Here is a 15,102-nt window from a genome sequence, read left to right on the forward strand (position 1 = left end):
TGAGGAGATCATCTACATGGAACATCTTAATGGTTATGTGCTACAAGTACAAGAAAGTTGAAAGTGCACTATATATGGTATTCTTGGTACTCTACGATGATGACATCTATAAAAGTTGATAAACAACTCAAAGGGTTATCTAGCGTAGGAAACTGGTCGTCTACCCAGTTTAAGGATGATGGATTTAAGATAAACTAGTTACATTCTAAGCATCTAAGTCATTAGATTGCTAGAAAAAGAATGTTAAGTTTTCTTAAAGAATCCTACATCTACATCATACTTAGACACTTTAGAATTGAAAATTCCAAGAAAAGTTTTTACTTCTCTGGATGGAATTATCTTGTCTCTAGTCAAGTATTTTTCGACACTGAATGAGATCAAGAAGAATGAGACAAGTTATGTAATTGGAAGTCTCATGTATGCTATGATGTGAATTAAGTTAGATATTAGCTTTGCCGTTGGCATAGAAGCTTGATATCATATTAACCATGGCCAAGGACATTGGATCGGTAAAGAATATACTATAGTAATTGAAGAAGGCTAAACGGTATGCTCTAGTTTACCAGACATCTATGCTATGTCCTTTAGGTTACATTGACTCGATTTTATTATTGATCGATGATCGAGTTATCCTCTGACTATGTGTTCACGTTAGGAGTTGAAAACTGAGTCTTGAAGGAGTGTGATTACATCACAGGCTCTATCATGATAATTACAAGTGTGGTTTCATAGGAAACTACTAAGGTAGTTGTTCATCTCAGTAACTTTCTAATAGCTTTGACCGTTATTCCGAGTATGCCTATGAGTATTATATTTTATTATGGTTACTCTAGACATGTGTCTAACTCGAGGGAAATACGATCTGATAAAGCTAAGCAATCATATAGAGATGAAGTATGAAATTAATTAAGGAAAAAGTGCGCAACGTGACATTATGGTTACCAAGATATCATCAGAGAACAACCTGACAGAATTATTCACAAAATGCCTATATGGCAACATGTTTTACACATGAGGTGAAAAGTATGGTAGTTCGATATATCATGGTCCGAGACCTGCTTAGAGTATAAGTGGGAGAGTTTTGGCAGTGGGTATACTCGAAAGCATGATTTTGAGTATAAGTGGGAGATTGTTAGGATTGGTATACTGAAAAGCATATTTCGAGCATGTTGCACGGATATAATTGCTTGTATACAATAAATTCTACAATCCACTTTTAACCCAAGGCGAGAAGTAATTTTATCGCATTGATGTTTGCTTGTGCATTCATAAGATTTTCTCAAAAATTTAAATGTATAAGAAGCAAACAAGTCTAATTTTTCTACATAGTAGACTGGTCGTGAACGATGTTCACAGAAGGTGACGCAGTCGGTCCTTTGTAGAAGAGAAATAGAATTTCACAACCTAGATAGGCTTTGGCTACCTATCGTGCAAGGTTGCAGTGTCAGTCCGCATGTTTCCTTACCTTAGGAAATAAACGACACTGGTGTGGTATAGCACTGAAGGATTTAACTGTTGAGATAAGTCTTTCTTGCTATTTACTGAAAGACGAGGTCTCGGTGATTGTTATTTCTTAATCTTTGTTGATATAAAATTGAGCATACTTTATGCACTACTTTGATTTATCAAATGATGCGGATTTTTCGCAATCCAAGAATCCTGATATCTTGGGTAGTGGTGATCAATGTCTAGAGGTGCTAGTATTGTTATTGCAATGAATCGTGTGCTGGGTGAGTCCAGTTTGATAATATCCTCAAGAGGTGTTCGAAAAAGGTTTTATTATTCAGAAACCCCATCGATTGGAATTTATTCCCGAATAATAAATAAAGATTTTGAACTAGACAACTCTTGGAAAAAGATATTAATTAATTAAAGTCAAATAGCAGACTTAAATTGATTAATGGATATTTATATCTTTAACACGAAAAATAATAAATTAAAGAGGTAAAGCCCGGATTACTCGTAATTTGGGATTGGATGGGCAGTCAATATTATTATACTATAGTGGATGATAATAATATTCTGTTTGGACTTGTATTAAATTGGGGCTCAATTTAATTAGTAAAAGTTCAACAGGTTTGGCCAAAATCCAACCTCCATGGATCCCTAATCTGGCTCATTATAACTCTATATAAAGGAGACTAAATAGAAGACTAATTTAATGAATTTTGATAATTAATTTCGTGCTCCCTCTCTCCAGAGCAGACGGAATTTTCCCTTCCCTTCTGTTGGGAATTCTGTCTTCTGTTTAGTCAAGCCCTTTTCGATTCTGACAAGCTTTGCCCACCCAAAGGTCAGATTCTGAGTTCGGGATACAGATTAGAAGATTCGTGGTCGAGTACGAAGATCTTCATGTGGAGAAGGAGCAAGCAATCGTCGATTCTTTGGAGAATCAGATCGGTAACCCTAATCCGTAGGAAATTCATGAATTAGGATTCTTATTCCTTGTTTGTTAATTATATGTGTTCTAGCGTGCAATTGATTGTTTATCATGTGATTAATTGATCCCATAATCGGTCAAATAGATCTGTAGATCTGATTTATTTGTTTATGCATGACTTTCGCTGTGCAAGGGGCACCAAACCCCAGCACAATGATCATAGGAAGCAAAGAGGCCATTATCACTATCAAAATGTTAGAGATGATTTTGTTCGACACATTACACTGAATAAGAAAAGGTCCATGATTTGACATCACCCTAGGTAAATTAGTGACTCTAGTTGTTGCAAACAAATCGAGCCATCCCGCCCCAATCAAGGCTCTACCCAGTCTTTCGAGGGTATTTCCTCTAGCCCATGTGAATTTTGCTCCATCTGCTGACAGTCACTTAAATCATTAGCAAAATCAATCATCTCTCTTGTTCTGTTTGTGCTGGAGATGGAGCCTTGTCTCTCCTCTTCCATGGTAGGCTCTCTAACTAAACAACAAGCTCCTTGAGCCTATACCACAATGGCAGTCTTCCTTCCCTAGAACACTTCCCATACACCACCGACAAATGAAGAGGTGTGAGGAGGGCATCTGTGGAGATATGAGCATGTAGAACTTGCTCTGAGACATCTCACACATCAATTTCCATCTCACTTTCCGCTAACAGCCAAATCTAACCATTTTCATTAACCCCATTATATTGGAGTCCAAAAATCTTACTAAAAAACTTTGGCGTATTTAGAATTGGTCTAATTTTAGTGGACACCTAAAATGGTACTCCCTCCGTCCCACTCCCTCCGTCCCACAAAAGATGTCACACTTGTGGGACGGCACGAGATTTTAGGAGGTTTTGTTTTGTGTGTTAAATGGAGAGAGAAAATATAATTTTTATATTTATGTGAGAGAGAACTTTTTCCAAAGAAGCAAATGTGACATCTTTTGTGGGACAAACTAAAAAGGAAAGTGTGACATCTTTTGTGGGACAGAGGGTGTAGTATTTTTTATGGATGGAGGTAGTAGTACTAGTTGATGCATTTTTTTTGGGAACATGATCTAAGAAATTGATATTTATAAATTTAATGAAAAGTGAATAAAGTATGAAAGAAAATAAAATATGAGAAAAAATAAAGAATAATGGAAGAGAGATGATAAAGTTTTTGCCAAAAAAAAATAATGAAACATATAGCTTGGAACAACCCAAAATAGAATATGAATCAAGTAGCTTGGGACGGAAGGAGTATTATTATTATATATTACAATAATATTGATGCTAATGAAATGATTCCTTTTATTCACTTATTTTGGAATAATACTAATTTTCATGGATATTTATGGAAATAATGGTTTTATAATGATATAAAAACTTAAGTGTAATTAAATAGATTTTACTATTATGATATTTATTTTGATTTGTAACATTAGTATTTGATACTTCTTCTCATAAATATAAAAAAAAATTCCATTTCATCCTCATCTAAAAATTGTTCAATTTTATTTTAAATAATTTTTTCTTTCAGATGAGATGAACCTTATTCTTCACTGGCAATACTCAAATTACTTTTCATTTCTATTTTTCTCATGCTTTATTGATAGAATATTTAAAACTTGTGCATCTCAAAAGTCTCTATTTTTTTAAAACTGGGTAGTATAAATGACCAAAACGCTAAAGTACTGGGAAGATGTTACAAACATCAGCTGAGAACTTACAGTCCTTTAAAACATAAATAATGCATTTAATTTGTATTGAAATGACAGTATATAACCTACCCACTTTGACATTAGTAGGTGTAGCTATTAAATGGTTTATTTATTACGAATAAGGAAGAAAAGAACGGCATCCTATTGACCATTCTCGGCTTCTCACGACAGTGAATAGCCCTAACATGCTAATGAAACAATTTAAGAAGTGAAATGATAGGTGAATTAGTGATGTCAATCGGATCACCTTATCAGGTGTTTAGGAAAAATCCTCTGTAACATCCCAAAATGGACCCAAGAAGAGAATCATAGTTTTCCGGTTATAATAGACAGTAAAATGAGATTTTTATGTTTAGGAATTTGCGTCGATATAAGAATAATTATTAGAAATGGTACATGGGTTTAAATTTAAATGATGAAACGATTAGAATCAAATTCGCCGATCGGGATTTGTCGATGATTATTTATCGACTTATTGAAAATTAATCAAATTGCTTGATCTAATTAATGATAATTATGTAGGATCTACGTAGTATTTAAAATTTAAGTATCATTAGTATGATTTAGATCGGGTTTAAGAAAGGAACTAGAGTTTAATTAAAGTTAGTGAAAGTAGTATACTAAAAGAAAAATAGTCATTTTACACCAAATAAATTAATTCCTTCCTCTATTTTTCAATATGACCGATCTATATGCATAAATAGGGAAGCAAAATGGTTATAGTTTAAGCCTAAAAATATAATGAATTATCTAGAAAGAATGAGATTGAAATGTTATTAATATGTTGCCATTTGTCACATACAAAAACCACATATTAAAATAATATTAGTAGCTACTACTCCCTCCGTCCCATAAAAATTGAGTCGTATTCCGTTTTAGTCCGTCCCAACAAAGTTGAGTCATTTCCTTTTTTAACAAAAGACAAAACATCTAATAACTCTTACTTTATTCCATCATTTCCTTTACTCTCTCTTATCTTTCCTACTTTTTTCATCTCTCCTATTTATTTAATATAAATTTTTAATCTCCGTGCCCAAAAGTTTTGTATCAAATTTTATGGGACGGAGGGAGTATATAAAATGGGAAGACTACTTTTCTTACACACATAAAAAAAAAAGAGGGAGAGCTCGGCCTCCATGGAGAAGAGGAAACCGTGAGCTTCATTCATGGTTGTTTCTACACCTCAATTCTTCATCTTTTCGATAATTCAATCGCGGATTCTCCAATAGTTCAAGTAAGCAACCTCCTTTCACCTTTTATTTGTCCAATTTCATCTTCGATTGAAAACGAGGGTTTAGATTCATATTCTTCCCCAATTCGAATTTAAGTAAAATTAGGTGTAAATTCAACGTTTGATGTCTTGTTAGTTTCCATAGCCTATTTTGAGGAGTGATTGTGAAATTGTTGGACTTGGTGTTTGAATGTAGGGATAACATAGAATTCTTCAATAGGGCTTTGGGAGCTTGCTTTCCTAATTTGATTTAGCTTGGGAATTTACTTGCATAATCTAAAGTTGGATTGTGACAAAAAGGTTTTTTTGGTAGAAGAAAACCTACGGCCGCCTATCCTTAAATGTGGAAGTTGATGATTTTTTTACATTCAAAGCATGTTGTAGTAAAGAAAGTAAAGAGACAGCCAGTGTGTCTTGTTCTGGCAGCGTATTTCGACTCCAGTTTGATCAAGTAAATAGCCTCATTTTCTTACCAAATTTTAAATGACCATAGCTTTATGTGTCTTCTGCCATGTCACCAAAATTCAACTTCATCCGAGTTCAAATGAATTTATAATGATTTCCGTAAGTAGACTGCCCTGATTTGCCGGGAAATGACATGGAGAAGGAGCATGAATAATGTGATTCATATGCCAAAGGCGTTTTGGATCGGGAGGTAGTATATCCTACAATAGGTTTAAAGATCTTGAATTAAGTTTTCGTTGTTTCATATAGAATATTGTGTTTTAATCGATGAAATAATATGTGATTTGTATACGTTGCTTATGTCGTGAAATATGTGAAATTTGGATGTTTGATAGTATTGAATGAGTTGGAATTTAATATGTTTTATTTGATATGGTATGGTATATAAATAGTTGTTGAGGTGTTCTGTTAGAGATTTTTGAATATAGTGTTGAGACGAAATGGAGTATACCTGACACTCTGTGCGTGTATGCCCCGTGCTTGAGTGCGCCTGTGGGTATAATTGGCATGCCATAGGACAGGAGCGCTGCATTATTTGTGATCACTCGTCTTCTAGATAACCGAAGCGAGGATCTTGTGATCTCTGATATCTGATTCTGATATGCACCCTCATGGTGATCTGTCTGTACCCTAAACGGGTGATCTGTGTGGAGTCCTCTCGAGGGAAAAATCCACTTCTGCATCTATTTCTGGATTCTAGTTCTGATCGGGTCCGCATCCGTCACCAAGCACTTAAGGGGCTATATTCGAATATGTGAAAATATTAGTGATTTGTCATCCGTATGTGCATTGATATTTGAATAAGATTGTAATGTATTCTTTGGATTTAATTCAATAATTGGTGTTGTTAGCTTATTTTTATTTTGTATTCTGTCTTATATATTTTATGAATGGATATGTGATACCCTGACTATGGGGTAAAGTTATTGAGATCAATGGTTAAATGGTTGTTGGTGTTGGTAAAGAATAAATATGTGTAGATCTGGTAAGTATATGTGTTAAATCTATGTGAGTGACGACATGTATACTATAACTGCATATTTCTAGATATTTTAATGAAGTGATGTATAATTATGATTTTGGTAAGTACCAGAGAATCAAGAGAGGATGATACAAGGGTCAGATGTATTGTTGTTTACTGTTTTAAAGTAAACATATGTATATGGATATAAGGATGTTGATTCTGGAGATAGAAATTCATGGTAATAAATTTTATATATATGTAGGTTGTATAACATTTATTCAACTCCGGAAATTATGCTCTAATGTTGTATATACTACAGGGCTTGTTGAAGCTCACTCCATTCTTATTTCCCCCTGCAGATTAGAGAAGCACACAAGTTCTTTTGTTGTACAGCTGCACAAGTCAAGTAAGGTCATTAGCCGCGCTTTATGTTTGGAAAATTCTATTTGATATGTTAGATGTGGCATGTATAGAAGATCTAATGTAGTATGGAAATTTTAATTACTTCGTTATATAGGTTTTAAAAATATATATACAGAATCTTAGAAACAGGTTTATGCTCTAGTTCTAGATATTATATAGCAGTTTTCCTATTTGCCAAATAAAGAAATACAAAATATCTATATATATAAAAAAGTAGGATTTTCTATCAATTCAAAATTAGTACCAAAATGGGACATTATTTTTCGATTATTAAGGTAATCGGGTAAGGGGTGTTTCATCCTCTCATGCCAATCCTCTCAAGCTGTAGACTAATTGGGCGTGAACTAATCGGATTGTGATTTTTTCGGGTTATAAATATTCAAGTCTAACCTTAAATGTTCAGTTTTTGGGCTAGCACAACAAGCTAATCGAGCTGCTACCAACAAAATTAACATATTCTAATGATAAAAATTAGTTACTATATTTATATGATATAAGAGCATCCACAATGGCGGCTAGCGCACCGGCTAGCCGATTCGCGTCGCTAGCCGAACCATTGGAATCGGCCAGCGCCTTTTCGGCGAGAAAATAGTCGAGTGCACGCCGATTTGCGAGCGCTGGCCGCCATTACAGCCTCGCGATCGGCGAGCAATCGGCCAGCGCAATTTTTTTTATTTTTTATTTTTGAAAATTTTTGAAACACTATATATACGCGATTTTAGTTTCATTTTCATTTACACCATTTGTATTAACGAGTTTTCTCTCTCTCTAAATTTCTATACAAGAGCAACATCGAGCGATGGACAACAACAACGAGTCCAGTCCGGCGACGAGCGGATCTAAGACCCACGGTACCCGTGGGGTTTGGATGGGGGCAGATGGGCGGCCAGATGGGCCAAAGGTACAACATGGACCGTCGGCAACAGTTGATGGGGTTATTGCGGGCGCGCAGGGGGGGATGCAGGGGTGGATGCCGGGCAACGCCGGGGTGGGGAGGTATGCCCCAGATGCCGCAGCAGATGCTACAATAGATGATAGGGATGATGCCAGTATGGCAGGGAGGGATGCAGCCCGGGATGCAGGGGTCTCCGGGGGGGACCACGGTCTATCGTCCCACTCTTGATTTTTTGACGGTTTCGTCTCACACGTCGACCCCAGTGGAGACGCAGTTCATTGGGGATGACCGTTTCTCATTACATGAGGTGGGGATCGATATCGGGGAGGCGGACACTGCCGTTCCAGTGGGGGGAGTAGAGGGGGGTCGTCGGGCCGCGCCGAAGGGGAAGAGCAAGGGGAAGAGCAAGGTGGTCGGCGAGTCGTCGCAACCGGCTGTTGACGACACCACCACACGGAGGAAGTGGACGAAAGAGGAGTACGTCGCCCTGGCCAAGGCGTGGTTGTCGGTTTGCGAACAACCAGCGGATCGTCAACATGTGGGCTAAGATTAGAGCAGCCTACAAGAGATACTGCCCGCACGGAAAGGACTACAGCGGGGAGGAGTGCCGGAAGGGGTGGTAACGCATCAGGGCCGCGGTCGGCCGATTTTCGGGGTTGTACGCCAACGCCCTCCGCATGATGAGTAGTGGGTAGACTGAGGAGGACTGTCGAAAGATATCGGAGAGTCAGTTCCCCAAGCAGGGGGTTTATAGGGAGTTCACCTTCTGGAACTGCTATCTGGTGTTGAATGACTCCGAGAAGTTCCGGGCAGGGGTCGACGCTGGGTGGCCGAAGAAGCAGAAGCTGAACTATTCCGGTGATTACAGCGGCAGCAGCGGCGGTTCCCACGACCTCCCCCCGGATGCTTAGGAGTTTCCGTCCCCTCCATCGTTTGCTCGCTGCACTCGCCCGGTTGGCCAAAAGTGGGCGCAACGGGCAGCGAGGGGATCCTCCTCCCTATCGCCCCAGGAGGTCCAGTCGGCAGCACCCCCACCCGCATACACCTTCTCGCGTCAAAAAACGCGGGAGCAGATGTACAAGGTCTTCCAAGATTGGAGGGCCGCCATTGACCCCACAGAGAAGAGGTTTCTTCACTCGATGCTCGAAAGCATGCAGGTCGATTTAGATGCCGCGAGGGCACAGATGGGGGGCTCAGATGCCACTGATGTGGAGGTCCCGGGTGGCGGCGGCGAGGACAACGGCGACGGCGATGAGGAGTAGAGAGAGGCGGGGCTCGTGTGTGGAAGCTCGGTTTTTTTTATTTAAATGAAATGAATGAATTTTCCTGTATATGTCTCGTAAATTTAATTCCGTAATTTATCGTAAATTTAATTCCGTAAATGTAGTTGTTTTTGACTTATTTTTATTTCGGCTTGCCTGTGGCTGGCTTTAGGCTAGCCTATTTGATTAAAATGATGATGTGGCTGGTGGATTTTAAGTGCTGGTTACATGGCAGGGAGTAGACGTCACCAAACCGAACCGGCCCGTCCGAACCGGCTCGGAACCGTCACCGGCAGTTCGGAACCGTGAACCGAAACCGCGGTGGCGGTTCGGAACAGGATAGGAGTCGGCGGTTTAGGCGGGCCGGTTCAGGTTCACGAAAAATCAAGAACCGTAACCGCCGGTTCGGCGGTTCCGGTAGCTTTTCAAGGTTTAGGGTATAGGCATGCAGGCGTAGGCATGCCGACTAAGAGTATATATATATACTATCTATTTACATTTATAATTTATTGTTTTTTACTTCAACTTTTTTTATTTAAGTCTTTTGATTCTTTTGTAATTTCAATTTTCAACATTTGTATATGTAACATCGACATTCACATATCGTTCAAATTTGTATGATTGTATGATTGTTTCAATAAAATTCAAATTGTTCCAACTCCAATGTCGACTTCTACTCCATTTGTCAATTGTCATTCTCGTTTTATTTATTTATTCGATAGTACAAGACTACAACTACACCTACAACTCTACAATTAGTACTATACCGGAATAAAATTAAAAAATAAAAAATAAAAAAATTCGGCATTGAACCGGCGATCCAAACCGGAACCGCCCCGGAACCGTCTGGAAACCGCCGGTTTTGAACCGGCTTGGAACCGTGACTGAACCAGAACCGGAACTGGAACCGCCTGACCCTAGGCGCGCCGGTTCAGGTTCCATATTTTTTTGAACCGGAACCGCCGGTTTCGAACCGGGAACCGGCGGTTCATGAACCGTGGTGACGTCTAGCAGGGAGAGAGAGTGGTTGGCCTATGGCTGACCTATTGCCATTGTGGATGCTCTAAAACATTTAAGAAAAGTGAGGCGCGTCCCTCTTTGGGCCGTTCCAATTAACTTGATGCATTTCCTTTATAGGTAAAAAAAGTAACGTTTTATCTTTCTCTTACTTTACATCCCCCTATTTTTCTTTATACTTCTTTATCCCTTCTACTTTATTATCTCTCTTTTTAATCACTAAATATACTACCTAAAATCTTATGCTCAAAAGAAGCATCTCACTTATTGTGAGATTGTGAGATGGAGGGAGTGCAAACATTGTGTCTAAAAATATTTGTATCTTATGGGTCTCGTGACTTTCCTTTTGGACCGTGCGTTCGTTGATGCTACATTGGAGAACATCTATGTTCATCTGGAAAACTATAATCGATTTAAAGCCACATCATCCCAAATGGAATTGGGTACACTTTCTCTTTATGATTTACCTCTTTCTCTGTTTATAACGCTCTCTTCGTCCCATAAAAATATGTGTATTTGAAATAATACAAAAATCAATGCACAATTGGTAAATAAGAGAGAAAAAAAGAAGAATAGTTAAAATAGTGTTATTAGATGGTGGAACCCATACTATTATTAGTGTGTAATTAGTTGTAGCAGTGGGTTATAGTAGTATAAGTTGTAACTAAATTGATGTATATTAGTAATGAGTTTGTGACAACTTTCTTTAAATGGAAATGCTCATATTTTTTTGGGACGGATGAAAATGAAAAGTGTACATATTTTTATGGGACGGATAGAGTATTATCAATGTTTAAAGAATAATGTAATTAGTTACTCCCTCTGTTTCACAGTAATTGAGTCTTTTTTCTATTTCCGGAAGTTCCTTTGTAGTAGAGTCATTTCTCTATTTAGAAAAAAAGAACATTTTTTCCTCATTTACTTTATTCTCTTTCTTACTTTATTTTCTCTAATCTTCTCTCTTTCCTTCTCTATTATCTCTTCACTTAATGTACTCCCCCAGTCCTCCATTAATTGTCCATTTTGCAATTTTAGTTTGTCCCCTTTTAATTATTCACTTTCACTTTTTATCGTAAATGATAATAGGTCTTACATCCCACTTACTTATTCCACTCACATTATATTATACAATTAATATATAAAAGTGGAACCATTATTCCACTAACTTTTTCAACTCACTATCCTTTACATATCTTAAAACTCGTGCTGGAATCAAAGTGGACAATTATTGGGGAACAAAGAGTATTTAATATCTCTTTCTTATTATCCGTGCCACGAAATAAAAAGTGACTCTACTACTATAAAATTGAAGGATTAATTTTTATGGGACGGAGGAAATATTATACTCCCCAGTCTCAAGTTACTTGATTCGTATTCCATTTTGGGTTGTCCCAAGTTACTTGAGTCATTTCTTTTTTGGCTAAAAACAGAACATCTAATCACACTTACTTTATTATTTCTTTTACTTTACCCTCTCTCATCTCTCGTCTCTCTTACTTTATTCTCTATTCTACTTTATTTAATTCACTAAACACAACTTTCTTAAATCCTGTGAAGAAAAGAAACGCGTCAAGTAACGAGAGATGGAGGTAATAGGAAAAATTATTGTAATATGTAATTAGTTAAGTTTTTAATCCGACAATGGGATATTGTCGTGTTCCTCTGAGCATGTGACCTCAATAACTTCTACGTCGTACAATAATTAAGGAATTTATTGTGATTTAAATGCTATTGTCGATAGTACCGCCTTCGTAAAGACTAAGTAGGTGCACCTAATAGATTGTTCATTTACTGCGAAAGCCAAAGAAATGATCCGTACGTCCTAATAGCTATCCGTCATTTTATGGATTTTGGCCAAACTTGTCGAACCTCGGGCACAGGGACAGAACTAGAAAAACAAATTAGCCGGTACTGGAATTTTTTATATTATAAACAATATTAATAATATATATAAAATAATAATAATATTAAAATTTTAATCTATAATGTATATAATTCAATTTATATCTTTATTCAATTTATAAAAATTAAACTGGACTAAAAAAGAAAAATATGCAATCAAATTTAGAAGATACAGTATAATATTTTATTTGAAAGCCGAATGGAGATGTCATCCCTTCTTTAAAAATAAAAACTAAATTCTATTTCAGTATGTTTCTTAAAATTATGCACTTTTGATTTAATTGTTTTTATCTTTAATGAGGTAAGACATATTCACTGTACAAAATTTTTAATTTTTTTCCTCTCTTATTTTATTAATTTTGCATTAGAATTCATGCCCTTTTAAAAGTTAATATTTTTAAGGAATAGAGAGAGAATAAAAATCAACTTAAATGATGTATATTAGAGGTAATATAAATCTGTACACAGAAATATTATAATCAGATCTAATTTAGTTGTCGTAATTTAGTTATTATTTATCTTTAAATTTGATTTTATTTCTTTAATATAATAAAAAATAACTTAAATCTATATAATTGATGATTAAATCGATGGAGATTTTAATTGGTTTTGTTTTATATGTTAAATGGATAAATAAAAATAGTATTTCCTACGTTTTATAGTAGTGTAGTCATTTTGTCATTTTAGTACGTTCCATAGTTCATTTCTCTTTTTTAGTAAAAATTCAATACATTTTTCTTCTCACTAACTTTACTTTCTCTTACTTTATTCTCTCTTCATCTCTCCAACTTTTTATTTCCTACTTTATTCTTTCTTCACTCCACTCACTTGACACAATTTTTTTGAATCCCGTGGTGGAAAGAAATGTCTGCACTACTATGGAACGAAATAAAAATATAATATCATTGGTAGAACAAACTAAAACTAATGGAGTATATAAAAATACGACCCATTCTTCACTAACTTTTTCGATTAATCTCTATTATATTTCTTAAAACATGTGCCCGGTTAAAATGTGACAATTTTTAAGCGACAAATAGAGTAAATAAATATACATATGAATGACAGTTATTTTAACTCAAAGCGAATATGTAATTTGGTCATATCACTACCCAAAAAGAATGTCTAGGAACAGTTTTAAATGCAGATAAAAATGTTAATTTATGTTTGTCAATATATCACCGACGCTTAAGGAGATGTTTTCATTGTTGATGTACTAACTAAAATTATTAGGAGACGTAAATGGAAGTTTCTTAAATAAAAGATTAAAATAATATGTCACCAACTTAGGAACACTTAAGTGAAAACTATATCGCACATGTAAATCGCAATTGTTTATCAACCACGATTAATAATTATTAGTCGTTTTAAGTGTTTTTTCTTCGTGAGATGCAGGAATCCGAAGCTATTGGTTGTTACTATTCTGGGAAGTGATATAATGCAAATTGTATATATTGTACAAATTCCAAACTTTTCAACATAGTGTCAATACAGTATCAACACAATGTCAACACAGTGTAAAATTTCAAGTTTTTGGTGTCAACACAATATCAACAATGTCAACACGGTGTTAACTGTTGACACTGTACTGATATTTTTTCTTGTTGTTATTTTGTTATCTATTGACATTTTTCAACGATCCCGATCATAGTTTAAAATTTGTACAATATTTAAAGTTTGCATTTGATTACATTCCTTGCCATTCTAATATGGATTTGATTAAATAGTTCTTTGCCATTCTAATATGGATTGTCTAAAGTTATTTTCTCTTAAGGAAATAATGCCGTTCATCTTCCCTACGTGAATATTTCTCAGGTGCACAATTGACGTTTAATTCAGTTTATGCTAACATTATTTTATATTTTATAATAAGATATTATTGACATCTGTAATATTGAAAATACATAAAAATTAAAGAACTATTTTTATATATTTAGTAAAGTTATAATAAAAGATCAAATACAACAAGACTATTGTAATGCAATGAGTTAAATTTATAAAAAAAATATATACTAATAATTAATTAGGAATTTATGATTGTAACTACCTATATTTTGTTAGATTCATCAAAATATAGTACTCCATGTGAATTCATTTGTATTGTCGTTGCATTATGAATTTGAAAATGACATTTCAATTTCATAGTCAGACATCGGTTGGGAAAAGCCATTAAGTCAAGAAAAGCCATTTCAATTTATAAATCCTCATTTTATAAACCAACTGTCAAGTTGATGTTAGGTTTATAAAATGAGGATTTTGTAATTAAATAAGGAGGGATGTGGTTTTTAAGTCCAGTGACTACCTACTGGTCATTGGATCAGTCGAAACTAACCAATTGTATTTGTTATAGGATGAGTCGAAATTAACCAATTGTAATGATATGATATAATCATTAATAATAATTATTGTAGGTTATTCATATATAATATTTCACAAGACTGAGATGACACATTTCTTAGCTGACATGAAATTTTAGGAGTGATTGATTAGTGTGATTAATTGGAGAGAGAGAAATAGTAGATGTAAATATTAAATGGAGAGGCAAATATAGTTGAATATTTATTAGATAGAGGAAAAATGGTTATGTGTATTAATTAGAAAGAGAAAGTTACTAAATTTAGAAATGTGTCATTCCAATTGTGATGAACTAAAAAGGATAATGTATCATCGGTCGGATGAATCATAAGCCAACAAAATTAGCAAAATCTAAACCAGCAAAATCTAAACAATGGACTTTGAGCAATGGTCATAAAAATTACTCCTTTCGTCTCGCTTAAGATGACATGTTTTCCTTTTTAGTTTGTCCCAATTAAGATGA

General features: G+C 35.4%; 1 long non-coding RNA gene across 2 annotated transcripts; it reads left to right on the forward strand.

Annotated features, from left to right (window-relative positions):
- Positions 1-5,234: 5,234 nt before the first annotated feature.
- On the forward strand, positions 5,235-9,510 carry LOC125208050 (uncharacterized). Of its 2 annotated transcripts, XR_016135910.1 has the most exons (3): positions 5,235-5,359; positions 7,145-7,191; positions 7,994-9,510. It is a non-coding gene; the product is annotated as an uncharacterized LOC125208050 (long non-coding RNA). The 2 variants fall into 2 exon arrangements; XR_016135909.1 differs by lacking the exon at positions 7,994-9,510 and having other exon boundaries at positions 7,145-7,336.
- The last annotated feature ends 5,592 nt before the right edge of the window (positions 9,511-15,102 follow it).

Source organism: Salvia hispanica, chromosome 2, assembly GCF_029641045.1.
Source record: "Salvia hispanica isolate PSC_SH4W2 chromosome 2, Shi_PSC_v1, whole genome shotgun sequence".
NCBI lineage: Eukaryota > Viridiplantae > Streptophyta > Magnoliopsida > Lamiales > Lamiaceae > Salvia > Salvia hispanica.